This window comes from Rattus norvegicus, chromosome 19, assembly GCF_021556685.1.
Source record: "Rattus norvegicus strain SHRSP/BbbUtx chromosome 19, alternate assembly SHRSP_T2T, whole genome shotgun sequence".
In the NCBI taxonomy this organism is placed as follows: Eukaryota; Metazoa; Chordata; class Mammalia; order Rodentia; family Muridae; genus Rattus; species Rattus norvegicus.
In genome coordinates this window covers 34,459,772-34,485,184 of record NC_141552.1, presented here as the reverse complement: position 1 = coordinate 34,485,184, position 25,413 = coordinate 34,459,772, and the positions used below count along the sequence as shown (strand labels likewise).

Genomic DNA, 25,413 nt, shown 5'->3' with positions numbered 1-25,413 from the left:
TATTCTGCTTCTGCCCTGGTTGTATCTTTTGCCAACTTGACACCAGCTGAGGTCATCTGAGAGGGAGTTTCAATTGAGAAATTGCCTCCACCAGATTTGCCTGCAGGCGAGCTTGTGGGGCATTTTCTTGATTAATGGTTAATGTGGGAGGGCCCGGCTCATGTGGGTGGCGCTGCCTCCGGGAAGATAGTTCTGAGCGCTGCAGAAGAGAAGGCTGAACAAGCCCCAGGGAGCAAGCCAGTGAGCACTGCTCACCCTGGCCTCTGCATCGGTTCCTGCCTCAAGGTCCAGCCCTGACTTCCCTTGATGTGTGTGATCTGCAAGAGCAAAGTAAACCCTTTCCTCCCCAAGTTGCTTTTGGTCATGGTGTTTTACCACAGTAACAGTAGACAGTTGGAGACACTTTGTTAAAAGTGTCCTATTAGGGACAAATGGGCTCCCCACTTGCTTTGGATCCCTTCTGCACCCCACTCTCCACCCAGGCTCTGCCCCTTGCACCATCAGCTCTGCCCCTCTTGTCTAGAGAAGATTTTAATAAAGCTGCTGCCTGTGGCTGAGGATTTCAAGTCTTATTTCCTCTGTTTGGAGTCCTGGGGGAGGGGAAGCCTGGTTTAATTCCATTCATAACACGATTAATCCAACCATAAATCTGATGACTTGAAAGGACAGAGGAGGGTGTGTGGACCAGTTCCACGACCTCTATGAAAGTCCCTCTACAAGCATGCTTCTGTTGGGACTTTCTCCCTTTCCCTCCAATGCTCTGCCGCTCTCCCCAGATGGCTAACAGGTCCAGACACATTGGGTAAGTTGTCTAAAATCACAAAGCTAAAAATTTATTAGAAACCTGGACTAACTCAGTTGTCCTGGTTTGTCAAAGGGAACTAGCTATTGTATAAAACAAACAAACAGAGACCAGTTGACATATGGTAGATTTCTAGTTAATTACATCACATTTGCCAATCTAGTACAAGGAAATAATTATATGTATCTAAATGAGGGGTGGGGGGAATTTTTAGTCCTGATGTACTTATCATTGCATAATTGTAAGTTAACTTCTCGAATCAAATCAAACACATACTAGATTGCTAGCAATAACAGAATGATTATTATGAAACTGGTTTTTTAAAGGTTTTGTTCGGCTCAAATAACACTAACACCCGTAGACACTCTGGTGCAGCAGAATGAAAATAATTGAATGTATAAAGTTGCTTGATTATAACTTAATGAAAATATAAACATGAAACAGAGTAAAGGCAAGAAATCAAACTGTGTAGCAGGGCTGTCTGTTGTCCCCCACACTCACCCAGCTCTGAGGTGGCTTGTCACCACACTCGCTCACACAGCACTGGGAGAAAGGGCTGTCTGCTGTCTCCATTCTCACTCAGTGATGGTTAGAGCTGGATAGTATTTCCCTCTCCTTAGTTTTTGCCCAGATAGTTGTTAATGGAGATGATTATTGTGCAGATCTGGGAGTTGAGCTGAGGGTCTCGTGTATGCTAGGCAGGTGTACGTACTTTACACTGAGCTGTGTAAACAATCTTCCCTTCCTTTTGTGTTTGAGACAGGGCCTTACTAAGTTGTCCAGGCTGGCCTGGAACCCACTCTGTAGCCAACTCAGTCTGTCTTGAACTTTAAGATCCTCTTTTTGGGGTTGGGGATTGATTTAGCTCAGTGGTAGAGTGCTTGCCTAGCAAGCACAAGACCCTGGGTTCAGTCCCCAGCTCCGGAAAAAAAAAATCCTCTTTCCTCAGACCCCAGAGTAGGTGAGATTACAGATTTGCATTTTTTTATTGGATATATTTCTTTATTTACATTTCAAATGTTATTCCCTTTCCCAGTTTCCTGTCCATAAGTCCCCTATTCCATCCCTCTCCCCCATAAGTGTGTTCTCCCCCATCCACCCCCTCTTAACACCCCATCCCCGACATTTCCCTGTACTGGAGGTCCAACCTTGGAAAGACCAAGGAGCTTCTCTTTCCACTGGTGCCCAACAAGGCCATCCTCTGCTACATATGCAGTTGGAGCCATGGGAGATTTGCACTTTTAAGCTTGACTAATGCACCATTCATTATTCACCAATTCATTCTAGGTATGAAAGAGTGGTTTAGCATTATCTTAGGTTGCATTCATTCATTCATTCATTCATTCATTCATAGAAAGAGATTTGCATGCTGAAGTTATTTTGAAGAGCCTTCAGGAACAGTGCCTATGAGGAGGATAAAAACTCTTATTTCCTGTGGTTTCTGTCAGGATGCATGTGTACATGTTCTTAAAGTGCACATAGACAATTATAACATGCACTTTGGATATTGGATAGATGCCCAAGTATTAGCATATGCAGGCTTATCCGATCTAGCTTAATTGAAGTATTATTAGCTGTGGTTGTCTTAATAGCTACTATTAACTTCTAATTCTTAAGCACATGTTTAATTTTAATCTTTCTAATGCATTCATCGTGCTTATTTGACCACATGGCCCTTGGAAGCCATCTAGCTTTCCGCTGTATAAACAGTGATGCACGGAACTCCTACACACATGTCTTCAGGCACACAGCCCCAGGACCAATTCCCAGAGAGAGCTATGCTTTAAAGCTCGACATAAGGATTAAAAAAAAAGGTTTCCAGATGACTCAGTGGTTAAGACCATTGGCTGCTTTTGCAGAGAACCCAGTTACAGTTCCTAGTACTCATATGACTCCTAACTGTACCTCCAGTCCTAGGGAATCTGATGGCCTCTTCTGGATGGACTCCTTTGATGTTCTGTGGTCACTAGGCAAAGTGGTATACATATATAAATATATATACATATATCTGTATATATGTATATATACACACACACACACACACAGACTACTGCTGTGATAAGAGACTGTGACCATGAACAACTTGTGGAAGAAAGGGTTTATTTGCTTATTCTTCTACCTCACTGTTCATCACCAAAGGAAGTCAGGACAGGAACTCAAACAGCAGGAATCTGGAGGCAGGAGCTGATGCAGAGGCCATGGAGGGGTGGTGCTTAGTGGCTTACTTCTCATTGTTTTCTCAGCCTGCTTTCTTACAGAACCCAGGACTACTGTTCCAGGGATAGCTCCATTCAGAGTGGGCTGGGCCCTCCCCCAGCAATCACTAATTATTAAAAAGCCCTAGAGGCTTGCCGATAGCCTGGTCTATAAATGAGGCATTTTCTCAGCTGAGGCTTCTTCCTCTCCAATGACCCTAGCTTGTATCAAGTAGACATGAAGCGAGCCAGCACAAAGGCAAAACCAATACTCATAAAATAATAAACTAAATCTACAGGAAAATTTAAAATAATGAAAAACAAAATTCCAGCTGTATGTGGTAGTGCACAGCTGTCATTGCAGCACTTGGGAGTCTGAGGCAGGAGGATCAGGTTTATGAGACTAGGACTCAAAACATTCTAGACCAATAAATAAATAAGTAAACAATACATTCCACTGTTAAGTGCCTTAGTCTTGAGGTGAGGACGCCTTTTGACTGAGGACTGTCTCTTGCTGAGTTAATGAGGTCATCGTATCAGTACTGTGAGGAAGTGCTTTCTGAGTCTGTCCCATGTTCCCTGTATTGATCTGCTTTTCAGCTATGATAAAATACCATGACCAAGGCAACTTATAGAAGTAAAGTGAAAGTTTCTGTTTGTGTCATGCGATGCAGACTCTTGCTGGGGCAAGACCCATGGGAGGACATGTGATGTTTGGAGAGAGTATAAATAGGACTCAGTGGACAGTGATGGGGCGCTTACATAGCTAGCCTTGCAACACTTTGTTGGTCTCGAATCTTTGTTGAGAGAGACAGGGAAGAGAACTTCTCCTGGCGTCCCAGCTGGTTCTGGTCACTCCTGTGCCGATTCAGTGGAGGCCTGGCTGTTTCTGCTGGACTGCCCACCACTGCTGCTGATTCATGCTTGCTATCCTGACACTACTGAACTGGACTGCTGGTATCCTGACAAACAGAGATTGAAATTGCCCCCAAAGAACTACTTCTAAGCAGGCCCACATCCCCTTATCCTATTTATCATCGTTTCTCCCCTACCGTTGGACGGTGGGCTAGAGGGGGTGGGGTCGAAGCATCTGAGAACCTTTATTAAAAGCAGGCTTTAAAAAAGTCTAAGCCTACATAGAAGGAGAGGAAGGAGTCCATCACTGCCTGGCAGAAAAGCTTGGCAACTGAAGCAGGAGCTGAGAGGTCACATCTCTGTGTGCACAAACAGGAAGCAGACAGAGCTAACTGGGAGCGGTACAAGGCTTTGGAACCTCAATTCCCCTTCCTCCGTCAGAGCTAAACCTCCTAAACTGCCCCCAACAGCTCCACCAATTAGGGACCAAGTATACGGATGCTCAAAACCCCAGGGCACATCTCATTAAACCTCATCCCTTTAATGGAGTCTCAGAGACAGGAGTTGATGTGGTCAACCCACAGAGTTACACATCCTGAGGCACCAGTCTGGTCCCTGCTCCTTGACTCTCTAGTGGAAACACTGACACCCTTTTGGTGGCTGACAGCAAGTCCATCCTGCAGCTTGTAATTGAGCCGAGGTTGTCCTCTGTGCTACTGCGCGGTTGGTGTCTGTCGCCAGTTGTAGCCTGGCCACACTTGTCCAGTTCCTGGGTAGGCATATCCCCAGCAGCAGTGAGAGCTTCTCAGAGAACAGACCAGGCAGATGCGAGACCCCTACCAGGGCCACAATGTGCAGCAGTTACTGTAGAAAGTATCATTTGCCTACGTGTGTCAGACACAATTCTTGGCAAAACCTTTGTGGATGTAAGTGCACTATGGTAGTTACTGGTGTGGTTTGGTGGAATTTTCTTGGTTTTTCTCCTAAGCATATGAATTTACAATTCCACCTTAGTCACGAACTTAGATCTGGTCATATGAGTTGTTTTGATCCATGGATGTGCATCTCTTCCAGAGAGAAGCTTTCAGAGCTAGCCTATGATAGGTTCCTTTCCTCCTGTGGCATGGAGACGGGCCACATTTCATACGTCAGACAGTCAGGGTCTCAAAGTGAAGGCAAATAACCAAACCTCTAGACAACCTGGGAGCCACGGGGAGCATGAGCAAGTGAAGGCTATTATTTTATTTATCTTTTTATGCTCTTACTAACGTATGTGAATTGAAAGCTAATTACTAGATCCTCGATGTTATGGGATTGTCAGTGTGGCATAGCTTATCCTGCTCTGATAAAGTGAGTGGTCTCATTTCTCAAGGTCATCTGATAAAAATGGAAGAATCAGGCTGTGTTCTTAGATACTTTGGTTGCAGTCTTCCTGTTCCTCACTCCAGTGGCCTAACTGGTCATTGGTTCTGCATCGGAATGGAAGGGGCGAGAATCAGAAGCTCTTTTCTTTCTGAGTAGGGCTTCAGGATATCAGACTGATGGGTATTTGCTCTGTGAGCTTATCAAGTCGGAAAAGACCGAAACAGCTCATACTGACTACACACACACACACACACACACACACACACACACACACACCTCTGAACACTCCAGAGGAGATTGGCTTAAGAGACTGAGGTCAGACAATATCCTCAGGACTGTCTCTCCATCACGTCCCTCTGCTTTCATTTGTGTGGCTTTGATCTCACACAGCTCCCTGCCTTAGGGGACCACAAGTTCCATCTCCAGCTTAGCACTCCAGTGGGGATGCATTTTTGTCCTTGGCAACAAGACTGGATGAGATGATGAGTGTGGACATCACTGAAGGAGAGGGAAGCCAAACATTGAGGGTGCAGCAGGCCTGCATCGGCTCTTGACATTTTCAAGACTGCCCTTGTCACTGCAGAAAGAAATAATCAAGACATCAAGCAGAGACCCAGCTTCAGAGTTAGGGCTCCAGTGACAAATCCCAGGGCACCCCGAGAAACAGAGCTTTGGAGACACATATGGAGAATTTCGGGCCACCTACATGGAATCCTGGGATCATACCTATGGAGCACCAGGTTCACACCTATGTACACACTTACGTAGCATTGGGGTTATACCTTGGGGCACTGGGGGACATGACCGTTGAGCACTGGTGCCATACTAGTCAAGCTTTAAGGGCCAGTCCTTGGGGTACAGGGGTCAAACCCATGGCACACTGGTACGGTGGCAGCAGCTGTGACCATGGGGGTGAGGCACCATCTGTGCTTCAAACTGTAGCTCCTGTGTGTGCAAACACAGGGAGCCAGCCCCCAAGTTAGGCTTCCGCCTTAGGAGTGGTACTTGATCCCAAGAGGGACTTCACTGGGCATGACTGTGTTACCACATGTGTGACTCTGATTAATTTGAGGAGGGAGATGCCACTCCAGACTAGAACTAGGTTCTCCTGCACACATAATAGTCAGAGCAGACTTATAAGTATGAGCATGAACATTCTTTTAGCTGTGGTGTTTTATTAAGCATATACTATGTGCTTAGTATTCCTCTAGGGGCTGAAGTTTGATGTCAGTGGATATCAATGTAGATTGTACAGCGAATGTATACAGTATCCTTTCTGAGGCTAACTACTATAAAGGAAATAAAAAAAGGAAGTGTGGCCAAGAATGGCTAGGTGATCTTGGACACTTCTTAGTGAAAGGTCTTTGGAGCTAAATCTGTAGGAGGCTTAGGGATGGAACTTTCTGGAAGGAGAAAAAGGTGAAAGTCTCTTAAGGTGGAGAACTTGGCATTCTGTAATGTTGGAAAGAAGGTAAGTGAGGCTGGAGGATAGTAAGCAAGGTGGAAAGACATGAAGTGGTTGTGGCAAGGCAGACAGGGATGGACCCAGCCAGCCCTTGTCGGCCATAGCAGAAGGGGTCACTGTTGTCCTGTAAGCTTTACACTCATTGCCACAGAGATTCCTGGAGTTGTCCAGCATTTTGTCCTTCCCTGGGGTTGGCTCCTGACACTGGTGCCTTGTTCAATATCCTCTCCTGGGCTATGTGCACTCAGTGTGCCAGTCAGGTGTGGCTTCTGCAGGAGCCAGACTGCCCTTCTTCTGATGAGAACATCGGGTCCAGTGCACAAGGGGGTCTGGTCGGGTTCCCCTCAAAATCCCAGAGCCTGAATGGTAATTCTCAGACCAGGAGTTTATTGAGGATCTGTCTCCAGTAGAGGCTGACGAGGAAATGAGGAAGCTGAGCTGAGAAGGTACTCCGAAGTCATTTCAGCTGACACTTGGTTCCTATGATCATCTTGAAGCATAAGAAGCAGACTTTGCACCTGTTGCCAGCCACGGCCTGTACAGGTGAAGGAGAGTATAAGACTCAGGCATCTCCACATGGGTGATTCTCATAGTCCAAGATAGGCACAGCTGGGATAGACGGGCTTGGAGTGGATCCAGATTATAAAGGGTCCATTGGAGAGGTCTAAGGTAGGTTACCACAATTTCTTTTATGAGGAAGCATTCTATATTTCTTTAGAGGGAAGCTTGGAGCTGGGTCAAAGATTGAAGCAGATATAGATCAGGTGCCCCAGAAGCTTGTTAGCCCCTTGTTAGTCCTGGATCCTTGCTGTTGGGCTTGGTGGACCAGTTAGAGCTAGAAGAAGGAAAACAGAGCACCTTTTTATTTGTGCTTTATAGATGATGTCACCTTTGCTGCTGCTGCCTGGCCACTCTGCATTTTACAGCCAGGTGACAGAATCTCACCAAGGCTGTGTGGCTGACCTACAGGATATGGCTGACTAGCTAGTCGACATCATAGCTATTGTTCTATTGCTGCAAAGAGACACCACAACCACACCAGCTCTTATAAAAGTAGCATTTAATCGGGGGTTGGCTTATAGTTTCAGATGGTTAGTTCATTATTATCATGGCGGGAGCATGATAGCAGGATGGTGCTGAAGAAGTAGTGAAAACCGCATCCTGACCCACGGGTAGGTGGAAGGTGGAAAAGAGCAGAAGGCAGGGGCCGGGGAGGGGAAGGCTTTTGAAAGCCCCAGCCTGCCTCTCCCAGATGCTGGAATTACAGATGTGCACCATCACATCACACCTGGCTTGTAGTTTTTCACTTACCCGTCACTCATCAATAGGTGGAGACACACAAATCACAGAGCTCCATTCTTTCCTGTGATTTTGTGTCCCAAGTCTTGTCAAATGCAGCCACAGGATATTTAGTTGAACCGTCTAGAAACAAATAGCTCCTAAGTTTTATTTATTCTTTTGCTTTTGTTAGCTCACAGTCTTTACTTGATGCATGGTAATCATAGTAGTTAATTTTCATTGTTGCTGTTAGAAAATACCCAAAGAAAGCAAATTAAGGAAGGGAGGCTTTATCTTGGCTGCTAGTTTGAGACTATATCATGGTAGAAATTATGGAAGCAGGAATGTGAGGTCACACTGCATTCCCAGTCAAGAAACAGACAATGATGAATGTCAGTGCTCTCACGGTCTCCTTTTTATTTAGTTCAGGATCCTAGCCCAGAGAATGAATGATGTCACTTACAGTTAGGCTGAATCTTTCCACCTCAATTAACTAAATCTGGAAATTGTTTTACAGACATAAGAAGTTTGTTTTCTTGGCAATTCTAGATCCTGCCAAGTTGAGATATTGTACTGGCTGTGTTTGCGTCGACTTGACACAAGCTGGAGTTATCAAAGAGGAAGAAGCCTCAGTTGAGGAAATGCCTCCACAAGATCTAGCTATAAAGATTTTCTCAGTTAGCAATCAATGAGGAAGGGCCCAGCCGATTGTGCTGTCATCCCTGGGCTGATGGGCCTGGCTTCTATAAGAAAGTAGGCTGAGCAAACCAGGGGGAGCAAGCCAATAAGCAGCATCCTTCCATGACCTCTGCATCAGTTCCTGCCTCCAGGTTCCTGCCCTGTTTGAGTTCCTGTTCTGACTTCCTTTGGTGATGAACAGCAATATGGAAGTGTAAACCAAATAAACCCTCTCCTCCCCAACTTGTTTTTTGGTCATGGTGTTTCATCGCAGCAATAGAAAACCTGTCTAAGACAGATATTAATCATCTCAAGACCACTCCTTCTCAACTTGACACCCACTGTTGTTGCATTTTAAATTTATTTTTATTTAGAGAATATAACTATATCATTTCTTCCCTTTCTTCCCTCTAAACCCTCCCATATACCCCTTCTTGCTTTCTTTCAAATTTATGAAATCTTTTCACTAATTATTGTTACATGCATATATGCACTACATATATACATACGTATTACTAAATAAATAAATATAACCTACTCAGTCTGTATAATGTTACTCATATTTGTGTTCTCAGGGCACACAATTTGGTATCAGATAACCAATTAGGGTAGTCTGCCCTGAGTAAGGTTATTTCTCCTGCTCTCAGCACGCTTTAGTAACTTGTAGCTCTTTGTGTAAAGTTAAGGATTCGTGAGATTTCCCATGTCTGCATGTCTATCGTTGTCTTTGTTCAACTCATGTTTAGGCAGACATGTTGGTGAGATGTTTTAGGGTATAGTTGCTGACATTACTAGATCCCTGATCTCTGACTTTTACAATCTTTCTGTCCTCTCTTCCACAATGTTACCCGAGCCTTAGATGCAGCAGTTGTTGTAGATGAATCCACAGAGATCCAAAGAGATCCACAGCTCTGCTTTTCGATTGGTTGTAGTTTTCAGTAATAGTCTCCATCTGCCACAAACAGAGGTTTCCTTGATGAGGGGTGAGGACTACACTTATCTGGGGGAATAAAAATAGATACTTAGGGCTGGAGAGATGGCTCAGAGGTTAAGAGCACTATCTGCTCTTCCAGAGGTCCTGAGTTCAATTCCCAGCAACCACATGGTGGCTCACAACAATCTGTAAGGAGATCTAATGTCCTCTTCTGGCCTGCAGGTATACATGCAGGCAGAAAGCAGTATGATGTATACATAATAAATAAATAAATAAATAAATAAATAAATATTAAAAAATATTTCAACCAACATTTAAAAAAAGAGAATAGAAAAGTGGTTGTAGGTACTCCTCCAAGAGCCCTGGGTAGTTGGCTAGGTTCCCAGTATCAGACATGGTTTCCATTTAGTTAGTACAATGAGAAAGCTATTGGTTACTGCCAAAGTATGTGTTATTACACCCATAGTGTTGTACCATGCTGGTTATTGTGGTGGTTCACAGGCGTCATCATAGCTGGGTAGGACTGATGGTTGCTTTCTTGTTTTGGAAGCTTGCTTGGTACCTTCTAGTGGTATGAAATATACTTTTCCAGGAGATGGATTTCAGGTCAGGGGCCTTCGGGTCATGAGTTTGAGGTACATGGTGTCTTCAGCAATAAGGACTCACCTTCTATCGTTTGAGGGCAACCAATGGTAATACCAATAGCTTATAACATTTTGGGAGTCTCTTGGACAACCCTGACCAACAACTCAAAAGGTGGCTTCTCATGCCTGGTCTTGGGATTTTTGTTATATAATTTTTAGTTTTTGGAGAAAGATGATAAATTTTAATTTAAATGATATATGTACATTTATAAACAGATGTGTGAATATTATAGGTTTTTTTAGTTAATAGTTTGATTATTTATGGCCTTTTAAGACATCCTTAGTATTTTTTTTACCTTCCTCTCTTCTCTATTTATCTCCTACCTTTAATTAGAATCCCTTTCCCATTTCCCTGATCATGGACTGCCTCTCTTTTGCTCTCTACCCTGTTATGCTGGCAAGGGGTCCTTCTTACTTTCCTGGAGTTTCGGCAGTTACTATATATACAAATGCTAAATTCTGAACCCCAAGATCTGGTTGCCCGCAGAGGAGAGAATTCTCTCGTATACTAACCTTTGCTATGTAAACCTTGCTCCCCAATTTACAGTTAATTGGTAAATAAAAGGCTAGAGCCTGTGATTGGGCAGGAGAGAGAGAAAGGCAGGACCTGAGGATCCCGTGAGGGGTCTCAGGAGAGACCAGGTGAAAAGGGAGGAAGAAGATGGAGAGAGGAGGAGGCCCCTGTGAGAGGAGATGGATCGTGAGCACGTGACCGGAAGTGGACTCTGAGGGCAGCCTGATGGAACAGAAATAACCTGGGTGAGACTCAAACAGCAAGCAACAAGGGACATGTGACTGGGATGTAAGTTAGAATAGCTCACAACTTGCCTGATGTAGGCTTACAGCTCATAACTAAAAATATCAAGATTTTGTGTCTTTTATACAGGCTAGCTAGAAATAATTTACAACACACCCGTTCTCTATGGCTCTCCTACCTCCCTATGCTGGCAATGGTCCCTGTCTACTGTCCTGGAGTTTCTGCAGTTACTAAAGGATATCCACTTACATATGAAGATTTGGAGCTAAAAACCTCTGGTAAGAGAGAACATTTGATGTGTTTGGGGTTTCAGGTTATCTCGCTCGAATACCATTTTTTGGCCCACTCACAGTATTTTTGATACATAAATGAGGCTTAAGATTCTCTCAGCTCAAGAATTAACCTGTATGTAGAATCTCAAGGCAGTTGAGATTTCCATTGGTGGTGACGGAAAGGAGCATTCGAGTCCTGTCTAAGCTGTAACTCGGGAGGACAGGAAAACCCCTAAGCACTAACACCTCCTTGCAGACCAGCTGTGGTATGGAATTTTACGTGTTAGGAAGCCAGAGCTGAGCACGAGTCTGGGTTTCAGGAGATGACAGTGTGTTTCCAGCCCTTCTACCAGCACAGCAATCCTCGGCGTAGGCTAACTGTATATGCACTGGGCTAAGATTCATCTCCATGACTAACTCAGCTTCACCCCGCTGCCTCTCGAGAAGCTAGTGTTGGGGAGAGGCTTTATGGACACACGATATCTTTTTTTTTCCCCAGAGAACGTGTGAATAATAATGATATTCCGATTTTAAGAAGCCGGTGTGGGTGGAATTATAGGCTAAAATATTCTTTATGTCTCTCAAGTCATAGTAGAAATGTATCTTTCTTCCATCTTTTGATGGAGGCGGAGACCAAAGTTGGTATATCTTAGTCCAAAGGAAATTATTGCTTCCATCTAAGAATTCCACTATTAGTTTCAAGCATGGCTGCATCCAGTTGTCATTTGGTGTCTTGAGAGGTCTGTTTTCAACCCTCGTCTCCTCAGTCGTATCCTGTATTTTCTACCAATACAGGGCTCTACCCACACGGTGGCTCCAAGCTTGCATCATGCCAGACTCCTTGGTAGAGCAGGCCCTCATTCTCATGGTTTCTTTGAGAGCCCTGGAGAAGCTGTTCATTGACCCTTTAAAGTCACACACCAATCTTGCAAGCTATCACCATGGCCCACGAAGGTTGTGCTCTGAATTAGGTCTAATCCGGTACCATATACCTATCCCCAGATACTGATGTATACCTATCCCCAGATACTGATGTATACCTATCCCCAGATACTGATGTATACCTATCCCCAGATACTGATGTATACCTATCCCCAGATACTGATGTATACCTATCCCCAGATACTGATGTATACCTATCCCCAGATACTGATGTATACCTATCCCCAGATACTGATGTATACCTATCCCCAGATACTGATGTATACCTATCCCCAGATACTGATGTATACCTATCCCCAGATACTGATGTATACCTATCCCCAGATACTGATGTATACCTATCCCCAGATACTGATGTATACCTATCCCCAGATACTGATGTATACCTATCCCCAGATACTGATGTATACCTATCCCCAGATACTGATGTATACCTATCCCCAGATACTGATGTATACCTATCCCCAGATACTGATGTATACCTATCCCCAGATACTGATGTATACCTATCCCCAGATACTGATGTATACCTATCCCCAGATACTGATGTATACCTATCCCCAGATACTGATGTATACCTATCCCCAGATACTGATGTATACCTATCCCCAGATACTGATGAGCCAGGAATATCAACCTCACCTGAGCTCTTGTTTCGGGCAGACAGACCTAAATGAGAAGCTGGCTGGCAGAGAGCAAATGTTTAGTTCACCTGTGAGCACAGCAGTTTTGCTCTGCAGGTCAGGGGAGAAATGCAGAGGACAGCAACGAACAGAGCATTGTCAAATGTGCTGACGAGGTTTGGGGAGGGGTTCCCACCGGCGGCCCTGAATGCAATCAACTGGCTGCATTTGCCAACTCCAGCACCTGTCATATTTCATCTTCTTTTAAATAACTTCAGGGATATGAAAGTCATAAAAGCAAACCCAGGTGAGGTCAGAAGTCACTAGTTCCTGTGTGCAGAGGGCTGTCACTTTTTGGCTCTTTACCTCACCTCAAGTTTGTATGGCCTTGGCAGGGGTTGGGGGGAGTGAACAGAGCCTTAGCAAATAGTATTCAAATGAGAGCCATGGGCCTAACTAGCCATAAATCAGAACTGCTCGCCCACCCCCAGGATGCACTCAAAAAAAGTACAGTGAGATTGCCTGCTCTGTAATTGTTCTGTGTTTCTCTGACCTCACAGCAGCTAATGTTGGCTTTCAAAGAAAAACAATATTACAGTGCCGTGGAGCAACGTTTTAATGAACACCGTAGGGTTTACTGATCACTGTTAATGAGTGCAGAATAAGCGTCCTGCGGGAACCTTCTGTCTATCTTTAGAAAGCTGCCCTGGATGATGGAGGGCTTGGAGGAGATGGAGCCACACCGGGCCTGCAAACAGGGAAACAAATGCGTCATGGGTTTGAGGTGAGGGAGGCTGCACACTTCAGGAGCTAAGCAAAGCTCATTCGCGCCTTCGTCGTACCCTTCTCAATCAACAGCAGCCTCCGAAGGTGAGATGTACCAACTTCTCGTTAATACAGCCGTAACTATATTGAAGTAATGGAAACCTATAGACACGTTTTGTATCCCTGGGGCTGTTCACCGACGGTGTGGCTTGGAATCTGCTTGATAGGAAACGTCCTTTAGTGCCAGGAAACGTCCTACGTGTGTGTGTCGGGGGGCAGTCCAGTATCTTTGAGGACCCTCGCATTAACAGGTTAACATCTGAAGTTCTTTGTCCTTAACTGGGTGTGGTGACAGATGCCTCTCACCTGAGCATCTGGAAGTGGAGACAGGTTGAGTTCCAGGCCTATAGCTTAAGGCAGCTAGCACATTTTCCTCTAAAATAGGAATGTTTGCCTTGTTAGCTTGTTAGAATGCTGGCAAGAGAGCATTCTATTAGATACATATAAGACACATGTAATAAATGACACAAAATAAACTTTGGTCATGAGAATGACTGAGACCGTACAGGTCGGCAGACACACTAAAACTGTTCTCGACTTCTCTGGGCTTTCAACTGACCTCAGAAGTGAGAGCTGGTAGTGTATGTTAGTTAGTTAGTTAGTTAGTTAGTTAGTTAGTTAGCTAGCTAGCTAGTTAGTTAGCTGGCTAGCTAGCTTTTGAGACAGTGCCTGGCTATATAGCCCAGACTAGCCTAGAACTCAAGATCCTCCTGCCTCAGCTTCTCAAGTGTTAAGATGACCAGGATTGTGCCAGCATACCCAGGTGACACATGACTGAAATGGAAACTTCTGGTTGCTTTGGAAAAGTCGGTTATGTCGAATGGTATCTTGCTGGGGCACATAGGTGAAAGGATGTCTTGCTAAAGCAGACACATGAAGGAATGTTTTCCTGAAGCAGACAAGGTCTCTCACCTGCTATAGAAAACATGTGAAAGGACACATGATGTTCAGAAGGAACATAAATATGACCACCCAGACAGTAGGAGCTCAAGCGTTGGTTTGCTTTGCTCTGCCTCACTATTCTTTGCTAATGATATGCATGTATTGGTTCGCCTTACATTGCATTGCTAAGCTCCACTTATAGTGATGCCATAGAGAGAAACTTGCCAAAGAGCTTCTCTGAGGTTCCTACAGCTTTCTGCCACTTCCATGGCCTCAAGCTGGTTAGAGAACCTTATGACTTCATACTGGATTGAACTGCCCTTGTTGGTTCCTGTGTGGTGGCTGCCAAGTGCACTGGACTGTAGCTGCTGGTTTTTATTTGGTGTTTACTACTGGACTAAACTTCTGATATCCTGACAATGAAGATTGGACTTGCCCCCAAACAACTATTCTAAACAGGTCTACTTTCCCCATGTCTTTTTCTTCCACTGCCTCTGGTGGGTGGTAGGTTAGAGGAGAAGTAGAACCCTTATTAAAGTAGGTTGGGTGGGGTTGGGGATTTAGCTCAGTGGTAGAGCACTTGCCTAGCAAGTGCAAGGCCCTGGGTTCGGTCCCCAGCTCTGAAAAAAAAATAAAGTAGGTTGAGAAAATATACATGCCTACACATGACTAGTGACCCTTCAGGGCATATTTAAAGAATTTAAGACAGAAGATGAGGTGCCATTACAAGTCACTGAATGCTGGATGGGACAGAGGGCTTTACCTAAATCTCATTGTCAATGTGTCCTATAATGAGATAGCTCTTCTTATGCACTTTCTACAAGGAGAACTTTGAGGCTTGGGTAGTTAACACTCTTCCTTAGGACCATAGACTATGATAAGTAATGATCTAGTTCATGGCACCTTAATACCAAAGACTTCTTTCTCAACAAATCCAGACCATTTGGTGTTTTAAATGTTGTCCAAGGAACTGTGTGTATATTCATGAGAATATGTCTTTTGTTCTGAATGAGTGCTATATGGACAGAGTGCAGAAATCAACCAGAAGATGATTACAATGAGAATCACCGTGTCCCCTATAATATTTAATATGCGACATACCCATGCCAATGGTGCCAACCTTGCCTAGCTCTAGCTCCATGGGCCTGAATCTGTCTTGTCTTTACCCGTGTCCTGGCATCAGATTGACACTTGCTCACCTCTGTCTGCCAGGGTGGTCAGAGGAGCATTGTCGGGAGACCAAATGGTTCCTTTGTCTGTATCTCTGTCCAGGAAAAAAAATTCCTGCCCTGGATGTGGTAGAAGGAGTTTAGTGTGCTTTAATACCATTTGAATGCTTAGTGTCTCTCCTCTATACACAGAGGAACTGGCTCTCTGGTGCAGGGCTTCCTGTCTCTGCTACTGACCTAGAGTTAAACGCTTTCAGAAGGCTTGAAACATGCACTGTCAGAATTGTTTTCTCTTTGTGTATGGTAAACGATCCACTGTGTGATTAGTGAAACAAACCTAGGTTTTGAAACATAGCTTTTAAAAAGCAAGATCATTTCAAAAGAAAGACATTAGCCAAGCAATCACAGGTGGAAAGAGGAAAAGCAGAGAGTGAAGCTTGGGCTGCAGCTGATGCTGGGGACTCTGGCTTCTGCCGTAGAGCCTGGAGCCTTCTGCTGGGACCTTCCCACCCACTCTCTGCACTCCCCCTCTGTGCCTGGAGAGCCATGAACTATGAGTGTGTCCATTGGCTCCATCCTTCAACTCCACCAGAGTGATTCTGATTCACGTTGGGATTCTCAGTTCATCCAACTCTCGTGCCAATGACATGGTAGATCTTCCTTTCCCTCCCCTTCCTCCAGATGTAGAGTGAGCATTGAAGATTCTGAAACATCTGGTAATTTGGTTGCATCTCTCCAGCGGTACTTCACTTCTATTGACAGCACCTGACTGTATGCATGTGCTCCGTGAGAGAAACAGATACACAGAGACAGAGACAGAGATGTTGAGAGAAAAGGAGACTCAGTATGATAGTCTTTATCCCCCATAAAACAGGAATGCTGCCCCTTCTTCCCCCTTAATCACACGCCCCATGTATGCATTCTTCCAAAACAATAAATGCACCTGATCCATCTTTGTTGGCACAACAGCCTGTGGAGTGGCTGTGCTGCCTTTCACTTCAACTGCGAATTCATTCTAAAAGAGGCTGTGCTATCAGGATCTCAGGGTGTCCCCATCTTCAGCCCCATTTACGCCTCTCCACTGGGCAGACCATGCTGGGATACAGGAGCCATGTGGATGACAGTGTTGGATGCTGGAGGGTGTTTGCTGAGGAATGTTGGCGATGTCCTGGGAGCTGGGAGGTGGGGGTCACTCAGCTCAAGCTTTGAAGAATAAGCAAGAAGGACTGAGGGACTGAAGTGGGCCACTGACCCTTTTCGAAGCGAGGCTGGACAGCCTTCTGGACCAATGGCCATGCTTCTAATAGCTCAGACCTCGTGGAATGGTTCAGTCCTTGGATCATGACTTCTGATTAAAAAAATGGCTCCCTTGCCCATCCTGTCCTCTTCCTTGATTCTGCGATCCTGACCTTTCAGGGATCACTGGTCTCAGGGGCAAACTGAAGGTAAGGCAACTGTAGTCAATTACTGAGCCCTCCTCCCACACAGCCTGGGCAATAGAACCAGCTTTATTAACCCTACTCACAGCCTGTGAACAGTGGGAAATCTCTCCTAAGGTCCTGCAGGTGGTTCGGCTGGTTAGGATGACTGACAGACCACTTATTACTCCTGTCTGCCCCTGTCTGGCCCCTCCAGAGACTTTTATTAGCCCCTCACCTGGGTGAGTTGGGGCTTGGCAAACACTCTCCTTGAGGCGGCTTCAAGATTATGTTTTCCCACCTGAAATAACTGGCACATTTATTGTTTTTGAAAGAAAGGGGAAAAAAATCTCATAATTGAAGTAAAAGAGGAATATGCGTCTGTTTCTCTGGAAGTGTATCTTTGAGGCAGAGGGGCAATTCTAGTACGCACCACTGGGACTGCATTTCTGCAAAGAACCCAGTCCTTCAGCGACAGCTCACTCATTTGTGAGAGCCACAGCCCCCATTGGTTAAACAAGGCCCACCCTACCTCGGCTAGCCTTGAGACTTGCAAGTACCAGGCTGGGGGGTACCTAGGAGGGCCACACCTGCTCAGAGGAGAAGGGAGGGGGAATGGGGGAAGAACTATGTGTGGGGGAGGGTTAACAGGAAGAGGAACAGTGAGCAGGATGAAAGGTGAATAAGAAATAAATAAATATAAATAAATAAATATAAATAAATAAATAAATAAATACCTAATGGCTATGGAGAAAGCACTTGCAAATCAACACCTCACTGGGCAGAAAATTCTGGAACATCATCACAGATCCGTGCTTCTCCTAATGCAATAATGCTTCCCTATAAGAAAAAAAAATATCCTGTACACTCCTTCACCGCCAAGGAGAGAATTGGACAGAGATGGTTTTCAGCAAATTGACAAACTGAGCTAAACTTTATTTAATTTAATTTCAAAGAGGATGGATCTGGAAATAACATAGCTGGTTCCACGTGCTGGAAAAAAATCGATGCTATGATTTTTTTTTATCTTCTTCCTTCACACTCCCTTGCCAGAGTGGGTGTAATAAGTTATTTGGACAGGCCAAGAAAACAACCAACCACTAGCACTCTGGGTTGGTGTGGCTAGCCCGGGGACTCAGCTCTGCCTTAAGCCAGAAGCTCCTGCATACGCCGGGAAGATGCTTCCCTGTGTGGGAAAATCGTCAGAACCTTATCTCCCACTTCTCTGGGCCACATATGATTCTGAGTGGTTAGTACTTACTGTTTGGGCAAATTTTCGCTACTGGTGGAGGTAGGGAAGATATTTGTGTGTGTGTGTGTGGGGGGGGGATCTTTTCATAGATAAACCGGGGCTCATGGACTGAGATCACTCATGCAGGTTACAAGGCATCAGGGTGCAAGGAATCAGGGTGTGAATCTAGGTAGCTTGATTTCTGAATTAGGATTAATAGGGCCGGTGGCCAACTGCTTATAGCTTTCTGCCTGTTGTGTGACAAAACTGTCCCTGAGATGCTACACATCTCTACTTACCCTCAGAGAGGGAGCCCATGGCAGACCAAAGTATGGATCCCAACAGAGTCCAAATTGGTAAGGCACGACTTTTATTGGGGTTATTTTCAGGAATATGGATGAGGGGTTATTTACAGGGGCAGAAATGACTCGAAGACAGCAGCTACCTCACCAAAGCCCAGCCAGAGCCAGTCACAGTGCACAAAAATTGAGAACTTGGAGTAGGCTGCATGGTCTGAAGGCAGCTCAACAGGTTGGGCAGTGCTCCCCTGGTGCCTCAGTGGTTTCTTCCAGTTCTTCCCTCAAGACGGCTTTGTTGGCTTCTGCTTCTTGTATGTAACTGGTCTCAAAGTCATCTTTGTAGCTTGGTTTCTTTGAGAATCCCTTTTGCAGTTTATTGTTTAATCTGAGGGAGAGCGGTGCCTAGTGAGTCTAGTCAGTTTTAGGAACTTCCTGAAGCCATTTTGAGTTGTTTGCCTACCGTTTAAAGTGCTTTTCTGTGGGATGGAATGTTTCAGTCTGGAAGAAAACTGTTGCATATTACTGTTTAAGCCTTGTTGGGGGCCATAGTCTAAGGTTACAAATTTCTCCAAATAAGGCACCCAAAGAAGAATATATTACAGCAAAGCTTGGCGATAAAGGTCTATGGCCTCCATCTACTGCTGGAGAGGCAAATACAGGAGAATCAAGTCCTAGCTGAGCTCTGTGTATGGAGTTCAACGTCAGTCTGGGTAATTTAGTGAAACTTTGCCTCAAAGTAAAAAGTGAAAAGAGGGCTGATGATGTGACTCAGTGACAGAGGACTTGCCTAGCAGGCTTGCGGTCCTGGATTGAAAAGAAATTTATGAAAAAAATTGCACCTAAGGGAATTCGTGCCCCAGCTTTAAAGCCATGACTAGGGAAGCCATAGGCTCTACTAGAGAACCTTCTGACGTCATCTTGATAAATGGTCCTGTTGTCAAACCCTCTTCTCAATATTTGTGATTATATGTGTTGAGATTTGTGCCCCTCTCGACCCTGACTAGAATCTCTTTACAGTGGGGAGGGGTCAGTTCAAAATGCCAAGCATAAGGAACTGCAAGTGTTTGGCCACGGACGGAACAACTGTTATCTCCATCTCCAAGGCTCAGGGAACATAGAGTGAGAGGGCCCAGGAAGAACATGGAAGCTGGAGGATGGGGAGGAAGGTGGTAAAGAGGGGAGGACTTCCCAATATCCCACTCTTGGCTGAGGAGCTAGGGATCACTGATAGCTACTGAGAGAGGAAGAGTCACATATGGAAGGGCATGGGCAGCCATTGGTAGGTTGCCCATGTCCCAAAGAACAACTCCACACAGACACACATTCAGGCAGCCCTAACTGGACTTAGTGGGTTAAACAAGGAAAAAGACATGAAGGGAAGAAGGGAGAGATGTTGGATAGGAGGTCAGTAGAACTGGAGGAAGGAAATGGGGGATGGGCAGGACCAAGATACATTGTATAAACAGATGAAGATTTCAAAAACAAAGAAAGGAATATATCTGGCAAGTTGTTCTTTGTTCAATGAAGAAAGCTCTTGTTTGGGAGGGGGGAACAAATCAAACCAAACCAAAAAAAAAAAAACACACACAAAAAAAACAAAAAAACCCAAAACAAAACAAACAAACAAACAAACAAAAACCCTTGCCATTTGATGAAATCTTCCTCTTCAGGGAAGCTCAGCAAGTCTGGAAGCACCTCAGCTCTCTAGGGGAGTCTTAGTCTCCAAGACAACCACCAGAGAGGAGAGGCGCCTCCACTGGGCTTCAGGGGACCACATTCAGACACAGGTCACCAGCGGGCCTTGCTGAGGGGCCCAGCTCTGCTCCTCACTTCTGCAATTACGGAGAACTCTCAGACAATTGGGGCCCCCAAACCAGCATCAGGCTTGAGAGTTTGGAAGCTGACAGGCATTCATCATGGAGAATCACACCGTCAAGCACTCCTCTGGTTGCTAATCCCCAGTGTCTGAGGAGTGCGTCAGGGCAGAGGGGAGTCCTGCCTCTGTCCAGGCTGTTTTGCACGCTGAGCCTGCTGTAGGTCAGGTTTTTATAGCTTGCCTTTGGATACAACAGCAAGGCCGAGAAGAAGCACCATAGTTTCCACTAATAACACCTCAGAAATGATGAGCAGAGGTAAGGCCATTTTGTCACATTTTCTGGGGAACTACCTTTCTGAATGCCTGCTGGGAGGCAGAGTAAAGTAATACCCAAGCTTTTACCCACAAGACAGTGACCTTGGTAAAAGTGGCCAAGGAGATTTTCTCTGATCTTCTGTTTTCCCTGTGTAGAATAAGGTATCTTATCTGGAAATGAGGACCATTTCTCTACTCCAGGACTACAAATGTAGTTTTGTTCTCTTCTTTTTTGATACAATGTACAATGTATAATAACCAAATCAGGGTAATTCGTAGCATATTCAGTCACCTGGAACATTCACGATTCCTGTCAAGTGAGAATGTTCCAAATCCTCTTCCAATTATTTGAAAACAAGCCATAAGTCTTGCTAATGGTTGTTACTCTACAAGTCGGTCCTACCCCCTGTCTAACTTAGCCCCAAACCTGCATTTAACTTTGCCCTGAGACCCCTGAACTGCACCCCACACTTCCTCTCCTCCATTCCACAACTGCGTTACTCTCAACCTCTATGACATAAACTTTTTTAATTAAAAATAAACCGTGATCCTGTGTTACATGCCTTTCGGTGCCTGAGGTATGTCGCTTAACATAGTGGCCTCCACTCCTATCCCTTTTGTTGCAAATGGCTGAATTTCCTCCTCTCTTACGGCTGAGCAGCAGTCCATTGCGTGTGTATGGCTTTCCTTGTCCACCCATCAGGGGGACTTAATTTGACTTGATCATGCTGTAGTAATTTGGAATGCGGTTTTTCACTTCACCATACTGACTTCAAGTTCCTTTGGATAGGCTTAGTAGTGAGTCTGCTGGATTATGTGGTAGTTTTGTTTTTAACTCTCGGGAAGAACCCCATATTGTTTTCTATAATGGCAACAACAACAGAGCTGCCATGCTTGACATTGGTGCTTTGATGTATCTCCTTTCCCAGGGTCACCCACTGGCTATTTCCTCAGTGGGTGACTTCAGTGGGGACAAGAGACTTCTCTGACCCTTACTCTAGTTTGAATCTTGTCCTAATCTTTAAGGATTATTGTTTTCATTGAATTCTTGGCTTGCTTGCTTTCTTCCTTCCTTTCCTTCCTTCTTTCTTTCTTTCTTTCTTTCTTTCCTTCTTTCTCTCTTTCTTTCCTTCCTTCCTTCCCCCCCTCTCTCTCTCTTTCTCTCTCTCTCCTCTCTTCCTCCCTCCCCTCTTTCTTTCCTTCTTTCTTTCTTTCTTTCTTTCTTTCTTTCTTTCTCTTTCTTTCTTTCTTTCTTTCTTTCTTTCTTTCTTTCTCTTTCTTTCTTTCTTTCTCTCTCTCTTTCTGGACCAAAGAAGTTATCAAAAACAAACAAACAAGCCCAGTAAATCAAAATAGGCAAACAAAACTCAGGTGTCTCAGACCAAAGTGTGCACGGTGGAGTTGTATGCAGAGCAGAGCACTCTATCGTGCACACAGCAGAGTCCTGGCTGAGACTCACTACCTTTGCAGCTGCCTGGCAAACCTGTTCCAATCTCTTGGACTTGTGCACCTCATGACAGGACCCCACTAGCCAAGTTATTGGAGGGAGGCAGGATGCTTAGAAAGTTGCTTCCCTAAGTCAGCTGATACCCATCTTCCTGGAACTTAAACACAATACAAAGGCACTTGTTACCTGTGCAAAGTCAGACACATGATCAGGCCTCTGAGTCCTCCCTTACCTATCACAGAACATGGTGTAGGCTCATAGGTTCTCAATGCTATAACCCAGGTGCCACATTAGGAACATATTCTTAGAGCTGTAACCACTTTATTCATTGTTATGATTTGAATTCGAACCCCTACAGACTTAGCTTCTGAAAGCGTCTTCCCTATCTGGGGATACTAGTTTTGAAAGGCTGTGAAATCTTCAGGATGTGGGGCCTACTAACACAAGGAGGTCACTGGGGGTGTGACTTTGAAGGTTACAACATCCCTGGTTCATGTGGTATGCCATGTTTCATGTTCTAATATGATATGAGAAGCCTCTGCCGTACCACCTACATTCATGCCTTCTCGGCACACGGAACTGGCATGGGAAACTGTGAGCCCAACCCTTCTCTCTGTAAGCCCAAACCTTCTCAAGTCTTTTCTTGGTATCTTTGTTTTGTTTTCTGTCATCAAATGTGGTTGCAATGACCAAGAGCATGGAACATATCCTTGCTCACATTTGTCCTAAAATAAGTGGAGAAGGACCCGTGAGGACTAAGGGTGCATACAGTGTGACACATTTAACTTTAGTGATACCAGGATAAAGCATGGCTACATTGCTTGGATGGGTGGTGGCCTTGTGCTCTGCCATTATTAGAACTAACCCTGCTCTGAATGTTTGTTTCCCATGGAGCCCCCTGAAACCTCATCTCTCCGTCATAGAACCCCAAAGCGTGGTGCACCAATTGAGGGTGCCTTTCCCTTGAGATGACATGTATAGTTGAAAGGACGACGTCAAGAGTCTCCATATATTTTCCTTAAATGGAGGCAGTCATAAAATCAGCTAATTGACTTAGGCTGGCACTCAGTTTTAGGCAGAAGGTGCTCTGGGTGGAAAATACAATAGGGGAAGGGCTTAATTTCTTTTGGATTATCCTTTACCAGGTAGCGTGTAATTGCATTAGTAATCGGAGTCCTTTGAGTGGAATCTCAAACAAAGGATTAGCAGGAAGGAAGACAGAAGAATGCTGACTTCACAATAACTCACCGCCTTCCTAACCTGATTATATAAATAAATTCAAGCAATATTTTTCAAGACACGGGAGCTTGATCGTAAAGGCGTGAGGGGGCCTGGGGCCTCTGCATGGCCCCTGGTTGCTGGGCAGTAACGGATTGCCGCGGTAGAGAAGGGCAGTCCCCAGGTGGTAAAATATCCAATATATCTGAATTATCTGTCAGCACTCAGAAATTATTGAAGCCGGGCTGACTTCTCCAGTGGGGGGCAGGAGCATCTTGGCTTCATTTGGTTAAACAATGGGGTTAAAATGGAAACGCCCCTGCTGTGACCTCCCACCAGCCCACTGGGTCACTCGGCTACCTGTGTGCCATGAGGAGCCATGCAGGGTGGCTCTGGACAGGGCTCCCTTCTTGACCACCCCCCCCCCCCCCAGCTCAGGCGTCCTGAGCTGCATTTCAGCCTTGTATCTTTGTCGGCAGGGGGTTAGCTAATCCTCCTGCTCTGCTCTCATCCACACAGACAAAGGAGGCAGCCGCACTCCTCCCTGACTGAATGGAGCCTGGTCTGAGTGACACTTCACAGAGCAGTGCCGGGCTGTCCACATTGTTTGCCCAGGGCCTTTGAATTTCTGTTTTTGCTTAAGCCAAAGCCCTGCTTTTGAGGCCTTAGTTATTTTAATTCCATTTTGCTAGGGCTGGGCAGGAGAGACTGAACAAGGCCCTTTACTCAGTCCCTTAACACCTCTCTGTCTGTCTAGCTGCTTAAGGCAGTTGAAACCTGAGTGCCTTTGAAGAGTCTCATAACAGCTTCAGAAATAGAGGTTACAGGAAGCTATGGACCCACAGGAGGTACAGTAGGTCACTAGAAGACCCAACAATGGGTGCCAACAGCAAGCCATGGGAATAGACACTGCCAAGGGAGCCCTTTGAAGCTCCAATGAGCCTACTGGTTTTCAACATTCAGTTTCCTCACCAATGACTTGGGAGTGACTGTCATTCTCTTGTCTCAGGGATTAAATGAAATGATTGACGGGAACATGAGTCTTAGATTTCATACAGACACATTAGATACGGGCTGGGTTTCCTGAACCCCGAAGAACTGGCATCTTTCTGACTCTGTTCATACGGTTCTCCATCTAGAATGTCCTCTCCTCCCCACCTAACTGATTTCCATATGACTGCGCTTGAGTTGTCCCTTGTATTCCCTTGGTCTTCATGCACTGGGCTTTGCTCAGTCTCTGATTCCTAATAGCTTTCTTGCCCAGTGCCCTCATTTGGTGTAGTGGCCCTGAACCCAGCTGCAACTGCCATATTCATGAGACCATGCTCTGTATCTGATACAGAAATGTAGGAATCCCTGTGCGGGTGAAGTACGACGTGTGTTGTTGACACGGGCACAGCCATATCAAGGATCCCTATGCCTCAGATCCATGAGAAAATGGCAAAGTCCCTTCTGGCTCAGGGTCTGAGCATGAATGTCGACAGTGTGTACAGAAAATGCCCACAGTTGTCTTTCTCCGCCTGTATATGTGTAGGCTGGAGAGTGCTCCTACCAAGATTAGATAAACCTGCCTCCTTCTTCAGTTGCATATAATACTCCTGGCTCCTTGTTATGGTATTGCTCTGTCTTCCTGTTCAACTGTATATAATAAACACATCGAGCTACTTCAGTGCTGCAGCTTCCCCATCAGAGAGCCACCCCATCCTAGCTTTTCTGTGTCCATATATCTGTGTGTTTGTTCTTTTTTCATTCCCTTGGTGTCCTAGTCAAGTCAAGTCCCTGGAGAAATGCTGGATCCTTGGATCCTGTATATATTTTTCTTATATAGATTAATAAATCATATGTATATATGATTTATTAAAATGGCTTATGGGCCATGGTCCTGCTAGGTCAACAATGGCTGCCCACCAACAAAAGGTCCAAGAATGCAGTAGTTGTTCTGTCTACAAGGCTGGATGTCTCAGCTGGTCTCTAGTATATCCC

At 45.1% G+C, this 25,413-nt stretch overlaps 1 long non-coding RNA gene across 1 annotated transcript; it reads left to right on the top strand.

Moving 5' to 3' along the window:
• Positions 1-686: 686 nt before the first annotated feature.
• LOC147999362 (uncharacterized) lies at positions 687-15,163 on the top strand. Its single transcript, XR_015644325.1, has 3 exons — positions 687-802; positions 11,103-11,251; positions 12,041-15,163. It is a non-coding gene; the product is annotated as an uncharacterized LOC147999362 (long non-coding RNA).
• Positions 15,164-25,413: the final 10,250 nt, after the last annotated feature.